At 43.6% G+C, this 8905-nt stretch overlaps 1 pseudogene across 1 annotated transcript; it reads left to right on the forward strand.

The window, feature by feature from the left end:
- The first annotated feature begins 4944 nt into the window (after window positions 1-4944).
- On the forward strand, window positions 4945-8426 carry LOC307102675 (E3 ubiquitin-protein ligase RNF220-like; annotated as a pseudogene). The gene is made up of 2 exons: window positions 4945-5959; window positions 8298-8426. The product of its transcript is annotated as an E3 ubiquitin-protein ligase RNF220-like (transcript).
- The last annotated feature ends 479 nt before the right edge of the window (window positions 8427-8905 follow it).

Consider the following 8905-nt stretch of genomic DNA (forward strand, 5'->3'; position numbering starts at 1 on the left):
CTCCGGGCTTGGCAGGAAAGAGGGCCAGCGTCTCTTGGTGAGATGTGCTGGGGTTGTAGAGCCGCAGGTAATGGTGTCTGGGCCTCCATCTGCTCACCCTGCTAAGATCACCGGCACTGAAGAGAATAAAACCCTTTTCCAAATCTTCTTGGAAAAGAGTCCTTGTAGCCCAACTCTGCACACCAGAAAGTGGAGACCAAAACAACATTGGTTAACCTTGTTGATTAAGCTGTTCCCCAGTATTTCTGAGTAGGTTTGGTTCAGCCCAGGAAAAATGGGGAACTCTATAGCAGAGTCATGCACTCAAATTCCTAAAAAAAAGGGTTTACCCCTTTCAGGTAAAGTCCTCTGTGAAAGTTTTAGTTCTTAGGTCAAAAAGAGCATTAATTACTCAGAATTACACTTTAATTTAAAAAATATATTTGCTTTACAGGTAAAAGGAACTATATTCAGTCTTATGAGGAATAAAATTTTAGAAGTCTAAGGTATAGTGCCAAGACCACTTACTGGGGAAATATTAATAATTAATAGTGCTGAAACAACTGAATATCCATATGCAAATAAATAAATTTGGACCTCTATTCACACGATATACAAAAATGGGTTATCAAAATGGATTAAAGACCTAAATGTTAAAAGCTAAAACTATAAAACTCTTAGAAGAAAGCATAGAAATATTCTTCATGACTTTGAATTGGGCAATCATTTCTTTGACATGACAACACAGAGCAAAAGCAACAAAAGAAAAAATAGATAAATTAGAGTTTATAAAAATTGAAAAATTTTGTGCTTTAAATGATATCATCAAAAAGATGACTCACAAAAGGGGGAAAATATTTGCACATTATATATCTGATAATGGTCTAGTATCCAGAATATATAAAGAATAATTACAGCCCTAGCTGGTTTGGCTCAGTGGATAGAGTGTCAGCCTGTGGACTGAAGGGTCCCAGGTTCGATTCAGGTTAAGGGCACATGCTTCAGTTGCAGGCTCCTCTCTGGCCCAGACTCTGGTCAGGGCACATGCAGGAGGCAACCAATCAATATGTTTCTCTCACATTGATGTTTCCCTCTCTCTTCTACTCTCTCTAAAATCAATGGAAAACTACCCTTGGGTGAGGATTTAAAAATAAATAAATATATGTAAAGATTTTTTTTTTTAAAGAATAATTACAGCTCAACAATTAAAACACAAATAATGAAATTTAAAAAGATTTTAATAGACATTTCTCCAAATAAAATATACAAATGGTCTATTAGCACATAAAAGATGCTCAACATTATTATTATGGAAATGCAAATCAAAACCACAATGAGATGCCACTTCACATCTATGAGGGTGGCTAGAATCAAGCAGATAGATAATAACCGGAGTTGATAAGAATGAGGAAAAATTGTAATCTTATACATTGCTGGTGGGAATGTAAAATGGCACAGCTACTTTGAAAAAGTCTAGCAGTTCCTCAAAAAGTTAAATACAAAATTACAATATGTCCCAGCAATTCCATTCTTAGGTACATACCCAAGAGAACTGAAAATGTATGTCCACACAAAAGCTATGTATATCATAGCTTCATTATTTATAATAGCTAAAAAGTAGAAATAGCCCAAATGTACATCAACTGATGAATGAATAGATAAAATGTAGTATATCTAAACAAGGGAATAATATATATCCATCAAAGGAAATTTTGTAAGTATACCTACTATAGCATGGATGAACCTTAGAAACATTATGCTAAGTAAAATAAACCAGACACAAAAGAGTGCATGTCATATGGTTTTATTTATATGAAGTGTCCAAAACAGGCAAATCCATAGAACAAAGAGTAGGTTGGAGGTTAACAGGTGCTGGAGTTAAGAGGGACTAACTGACTACTAATGGGTTTGGGGTTTCTTTATGGGGTGATGAAAATGTGCTGGGTACATTAGATATGGTACAACTTTGCAAATATAGTAAAAGCCACTGAACTATGCACTTTAAAAGAGTGAATTCTATGGTATGTGAATTATTTATCAAATTTTCAAGTCCTCTCTTTTAAGTAGCTGACAATCTTCAGTGTTTAAATGTTCCTGTTCAACACCATCTAATTAGCAATACTAAATGTTTTTATTTTCTGATGTTGCCACAAATCACATTATTTTTATGAATTAATTAATTCATGACTTCCTAAAAATAAACCAGTCTAGAAAATACATTACAATTTTTCAAATGTTAATTAGTACTAATGTAGCATTTTACAATAAATTTTTTTTTCTAAGCAACAAGAAAAATAATAGCCATATTAGTGGGCCTGACAACACCTTCATTTGATGGTATTTGACAAGACTTTGAGACTTAAATATAACAAGAAAGACACCCATGTTTTTATTTGTTCATTTATTCCTCAAAACTCTACTGGTTATTATTATGTGCTGAGCCCTGGGAAGAGACAGTGAGTTCCCTCAAGAACTTTGTTCAGGAAAGGTCTCCAAACTACAGAGAAAAGGTGACATGTGCACTGTGCCCTGGATCAGTTGCAGTGTTTGGGTAAAAGCAAAGGAAAGGGTGATGCAGTGGAGGAAGTGGCTGGGCGAAGGCACAGGAATCTGGCGTCGGGCCGAGAAGTGGGAATATGCAGAAAGTGAGCAGGTTTGGAACACAGGTTTTATTACAGAACATTTTGCTGAACACCCACAATCTACTCTCTAGTGCATTATTACTAGTAGCCAGTAAGACTAACCAAGGGTAAAAATAATATGAACCAACATAACAAAGCTTGAACCATAGCACTGTTGGCATGTAAAACAACTACAAAACCTCTTTATTTGTTATTTAATGATTTCTGTGTGTGTCTTGGCAGCCCAACCCAACTGTAAGCACACCCCTGGGAGACAGTGAGCGTTGCAGCCGCAGCTTCTGCAGTTCACAGCCTACACTGCTGTCCCTGCCCAGCCTCGTTACCTGTGCTATCACAGGGTGTCCCCAAAATATGTACACACACTTTCACAGCTGATAGCTCAATTTTGAAAATGAAATGTTTTTTTAATAAAACTGCTTTTATAATTACTCAAAGTGTATGCATACATTTTTGGGGACACCCTGGATGTGGAGCTTAGAAAGTTTTGCGGGCTCTGTGATGCTCTGCTGGCAAGTCTCATGGAGTTCCCTAACGTTTCTGTTCCTGAGAAGCACAAGGAGACATCCCGCTTCTCGGAACAACCTCGAGTTCTTTAAGCAGACTGCTATTGATTACTTAACCCATTAAGGAATGCATTTAATAAACACTATTTGAGTGACAACTACAATCTTGTGCCACATCATGCTGTTTCGGTCACCTAGTGATAGTATAGCTGTCCCAACGTGGCACAGCACATTCCTCACGTGTCTGTGGGATGCTGGTGTCCCACACCTACTGCACTGCCATTTGTAGTAAAGTGTAGCACACACAGAAACCGGTGCAGCCACTGTGGAAAACAGCATGGAGATTCCTCAAAAGGTTAAAAATAGACCTGCCATGTGATCCAGCAATTCCACTTCTGGGTATTTACCCAAAACAAAAACACTAATTCAAAAAGACACATGTTCATTCCAGCATTACTTACAATAACCAAGATATGGAGGCAACCCACGTGTCCATTGTAGACAAATGGATTAAGAAGATGTGGTGCAAATATACAACAGACTATTACTCAGCCATAAAAAGAATGGAATCTCGTCATTTGCAACAACACAGATGAACATAGAGGCTATTATGCTAAGTGAAATAAGTCAGCCAGAGACAGACAAATACCAGATGATCTCACTTATAAGTGGAATCTAAAAAACAAACAAACAGATGAACAAACAAAACAGAAACAGACCCATAGACACAGGAAACAAGCTGATGGTTGCCAAAGGAAAGACAGTGGGGGAATGGGTGAAAAGAAAAAAAAAATGTAATAAGTAAATTAATTAATCTTCAAAGTATTGTTAACATCCATCACCATACATAAAAATTGCTGCTTTAGAGGCAATAGTGAGTTAATGGCCACTCAGCAGACATGGGCAGGGTTGAGAGCGGCCAGGACCCTAGGTGGGACGGTAGGACTGCATTAGGATCCAGCACCTCAGTTCTGGTCCGAGTGTCCCCTGGGACTCACCTGTGACCTTGGGGAAGCCACTTCCCTCCTAGGACCGCCTGTGAAGTTCGGATTAGACTGGGTGGCACCGCTTCTCTAGGGCACTGAGGAAATGTATGAGGGTATCTTTTTTGACATTGAGTACATAGGGACTATGGATGCTAGAGGTTTGCAGTATGCAGGGTCGTTCCACCTTGAAGAATTGCCCTGATGGTTGCAGGATTTTTTTATGTTCCTCCGGACATTCATTTAGGAGGTAAAAATCTGCTATCAGTGATTCAAACCTCGAACTGAATCCTGCACTGCACAGAAATGGTTTAATATGCACTGAAATGTCCAGAAATGTGAATCAAGAGAAAATTGCACTTTATATATTCAGAAATTTACCAAGAACTTGACCACAATTTTGGAAAATCACATCACTAATGATAACAGTACACATAGGTTTTAATTAAATTGCCAATGTTACATGCCTGTATCAGTCCTCACTGGCAGCTGTCACATTCATGCTGACTCTATGTATGAGCTCAACCTCTGACTATTTAATTATCTCATCTAGAGCAATGCTATTTGAAGTGCTGGTGAGCTACGAGGTAAGGAAATGGTGCCAGAATGTATATGGACAGCTTGCTTCCTTCACTAAGAAAGTGTGGCTGTGGAAGATGCTGGTGCAGGTAAACCGCCGATACTCGCCGCCTCCCCCAACCACATCAAAATTACAACTAAAACACAGAACAACCATCACTCAGAGCAGCTTGAAATCCGGCTGAATGGAAGTCCTAGACTAGAGAAGTAAAGAAGAAGGCACACCGACATTGCAAGCATGCCCTTCCGAGGGACCCCATGGCACCGGGCGCTCCCAAGCCCCCTGTTGCTGCTCCCATCGGGAGGGAAGGCGTCTCCACAGCATCACACTCATCGGCCACTGGTGACTGCCCCCTCACAGATCACAGACACCAGACCTTCCTGCGAGTGGGAGCCGATCGCAGACCCACTGAGTGCTCGGATGGGGAAAATGAAAGGGAGGGAGCAAGATGAAGGGCAGGTGTCCCCTGTGCAGCCGCCCTCCCCCCCTCCCCGCAGCATCGGAGCAGGAGACGGGCAGGCACGTGGAGTATCGCCTTTCTAAGAGGAAAGGCTCCTGCATGGCCCAGGAGAACAGCATGCAGAACATGAGAACAGCAACCGCTCCGAGGAGCCTGAGGGAGGCGGCAGACACGGATACGGGCCGCCACTCGCCTGGGAGGCGTTTCCCGGGCTCTGGCTTCACCGTGCGCAGCGGCTGAGGGAGTCCTGACCGCGATGCTGGCTTGGATGTGGATGCGGATGACACTCTGGAGTATGGAAGCCACACGGAGGCTGGCGTCATCGCTGCACAGGCGAGGAGCCCGGTGAAGCCGCGGAGAGAGGTGCCGTTCTGAACAGCGACCCTCCCAGCACACGCATCACACCCGAGTCCTCTGATGGGCCAGCGATGGGATCCCTTCCACCAGCAACCGGGAGAGTAGCCGGCGGGAGGCCGTGCAGAAGACCTGCAAGAATGGCGACATGGAGAAATAACGGAAGATTCAGCTGTGACCACGTTTGAGGCCCTGAAGGCTCGGGTCAGGGAACGTGAACAGCAGCGGTCAGTGGGGCCGCTCCTCTGCCTCCTCTGCCTGGACTCCCATGGACGCTCCCGACGTCCCTCCGGGGCTGTCCTGTGCACTTCGAGGAGCGCTGGCTGCGGACACCGGGTGCCAAGAAGCTGTGCCCTCCGAGCAACACCATCACAGCGCCCAGAGGCCTGCGGGAATCTGCCTGTGAGCCAGCCACCCAGGCAGGCCTTGCCTCAAGCAGTCCTGCCTGCCCGCTTCTGGTAGGTGACCCTACTCCTTGCACATACTTGCACACAGGTTCCCCATGTGCATATTTGCACACATGCACATGCGCACACACACAGGCCTCTGGAGCCAGAGTGGATGCTGAGGCCCAGGCCCTGCCAGGTTCCTGCCAGGATTGGGGACATACCTGCTCCAGGTCTGTCCCCAGGGTGGGTAGCAGGACAAGGCTCCTGAGATCCAGCCCCCAGACCAACTTACAGACATGCAAACACCAGCACATGTAATACAGACATGTGTTTACAATGTTGGATATAAATGGGGTAACTTCCTGCCCTCACCCCTACACTCCCCGTCGGTTGTATGATTTTCTTCTTTTCTTAAGAACACCTGGAAGCAGTGCCTCCTTCAGGGCTGGCTCGGGCTCGGCCCATCCACCTCTTGAGGCGCCTGCCTCTCCCTCTCCCATGGTGTCCCTTCCCTCTCCCATGTGCTGGGTGTTCAGTGGTATATACGGTATTTCTTCTCCCAGACATGGGGCACATGCCCAAGGGACATGCTCCTCTCCTCAGTCTTAGCTCCTGGGGCTCTTTATAAGGAGCTGGGAGAGGGGGAGGCACAGAAATGGGAACTGAGCTACAGCAGGGGCCGAGTTTGGGGCTGGATGAGGGGCTCCTGGCTGCCCAGCCTTCTGCCAGGAACCATCCCTGGGATTAGAGCTGCTGCTCCCAGGGAAAAGGGTCTCCCGCCCCTCCCGTGGGCCCCATGGTGTGATCGTCTCTATATTCTATGTCCTTTCCCTTTGTAAACTTACATTTGACATGGCTTAAACCAATATAAACAAACAAACAAAAAAGAAAGTGTGGCTGTGAAAAAAATTTCAGCTAAACTAAACAATGTGCTTACTGATAGAGTTTATTTTCATTTCTGGTGATAAGCTCTTTATTTCATTGCACATCAGTAATAGTTTATTTTATGTTTATGGCATATGATCTTTTTATAGTGAACATATAAGTGGCTTTTAAATATATATATAATTGATTTTTTTACAGAGAGGAAGGGAGAGGGATAGAGAGTTAGAAACATCAATGAGAGAGAAACATCGATCAGCTGCCTCCTGCACACCCCCTACTGGGGATGTGCCCACAACCAAGGTACATGCCCTTGACTGGAATCAAACCTGGGACCCTTCAGTCCGAAGGCCGAGGCTCTACCCACTGAGCCAAATCAGTTAGGGCCATATAAGTGGCTTTTTTTCAATGTATTTCATTTCAGTAAAAGAAAGGGGACATAATTATTGGTTATAAAAAAAAAAGAAATTGAGTCCAACATATTGGATGGTCTTTAGGTCAAATCATTCCCAAGGACAACATTGGTGATGAGCTTTAGTTTCCCCATAGTATCACCAGCTGCTTTATCCAGTCTCCTGATAAGACAAGATTTTTTAATCTAGCAATTGCCATATTGGGACACCTCTTTCAACCAGAACACAGTCCCTAAGCCCCACCTATGTAGAAAGTGTGGGGCTCCCTGCTAATATTCTCTGAGGTTGTTTTCAGACTTGTTTTTTAAAGCTTATTTCTGTATCTTTCAAGCTTTGCAACTCTGCGTCTTGACACATCTATATGGTGGCCCAAGTCACAGAAAGAAGTGATGCTGCTCTCTCAAGGGAGCAAAACAAGGACAATGACCTTCTTGGCTGCTCTGTCCCCTAACTGTGTACTAGATAATTGATGAAAGTAAAACTTCTTTGCTCCACACAGTCGGCCCAATTCAGTCCAGCAGGGGTTAAGCTGGCTTCTTGTCTCTGCTGGCGAGCTAGGCAGAGGGGCTCCTCCTGTAATGGGCACAGATGCCGCCATGCTTTGTTGATTATAACCTCCCACACTAAGGAAGCTTTGACGAGGTTTGACATAATCAGCTCACAGCCTCTGCCTGTACTCTTTCATAAACAGGCCATTTTCACATCTTTTTCATGGAATCCGACAAGCGGAAAAATAATTAATGTTACCTCAGCTCAACAGTGACCCTGGCTCTGGTTCAAAAAGAAGGCATGTTGCATAAACTACCCTTTAATTGAGGGTTGGGGGCAGACCCCACATACTCCTGTATCACTTCTGCCTCCCCAGCCAAGGCTTCATTAAGGCTTTCCTAAGACTGAGGACCCATGGTCACCGAGTACTGCTGTGTTTCAGGTTCAAGGAGCTTCTGTGAAAGAATTCTGCTCATGGTATTTAGCAAGCACAGACCTGTGTGTCTGGCAGAGAATTCCAGATGGTACTGCTGGCTGTTCCCATTTTATCAATAAAAAGTGCAGAAGACATAAAATTGGAACCCACAACTATTCCTTTATGGTTTTTTCTTTCTTTGAAAAAGAAAATGCAAGTGTATTTTATAGAAGGTTCCATGGTCATTGACACAGTTGTGAATGGTGCAGCAACTCTGAAAAATGACTTGGCCTTCTTCCAATGGGCATACCTTTTGACCCAGCAATTGCACTCCTAAGAATTCTCCCAAGAGAATTCAAAACATATGGCCACACAAAACTTACACACAAACATTCATAGAAGCAGTGTTAATAATAACCAGAAAGAGCCCTGCCAGCGTGTCTCAGTGGGTGAGTATTGACCTATGAACCAGGAGGTCACAGTTTGATTCTTGGCCAGGGCACATGCCCGGGTTCTGGGCTCAATCCCTAGTAGGGGGTGTGCAGGAAGCAACCAATCAATGATTTTCTCTCATCATTGATGTTTCTAACTCCCTCCCTTTCCTTTCCTCTCTGAAATAAATAAAAATATTTTTAAAATAATAATAGCCAGAAAATGGAAAAAATCCAAATATCTGTCAGCTGACAAACAGATAAACAAAAGTAATACATCCATACAATGGGATATTACTCAGTCATAAAAGGAAATGAAGTATATACTGTGTCATGGATAAGTCTTGAAAGCATTATGCTAAAGAGCTATTCACACACAAGAAAA

Source organism: Cnephaeus nilssonii (genome assembly GCF_951640355.1).
Source record: "Cnephaeus nilssonii genome assembly, chromosome: 7".
NCBI lineage: Eukaryota > Metazoa > Chordata > Mammalia > Chiroptera > Vespertilionidae > Cnephaeus > Cnephaeus nilssonii.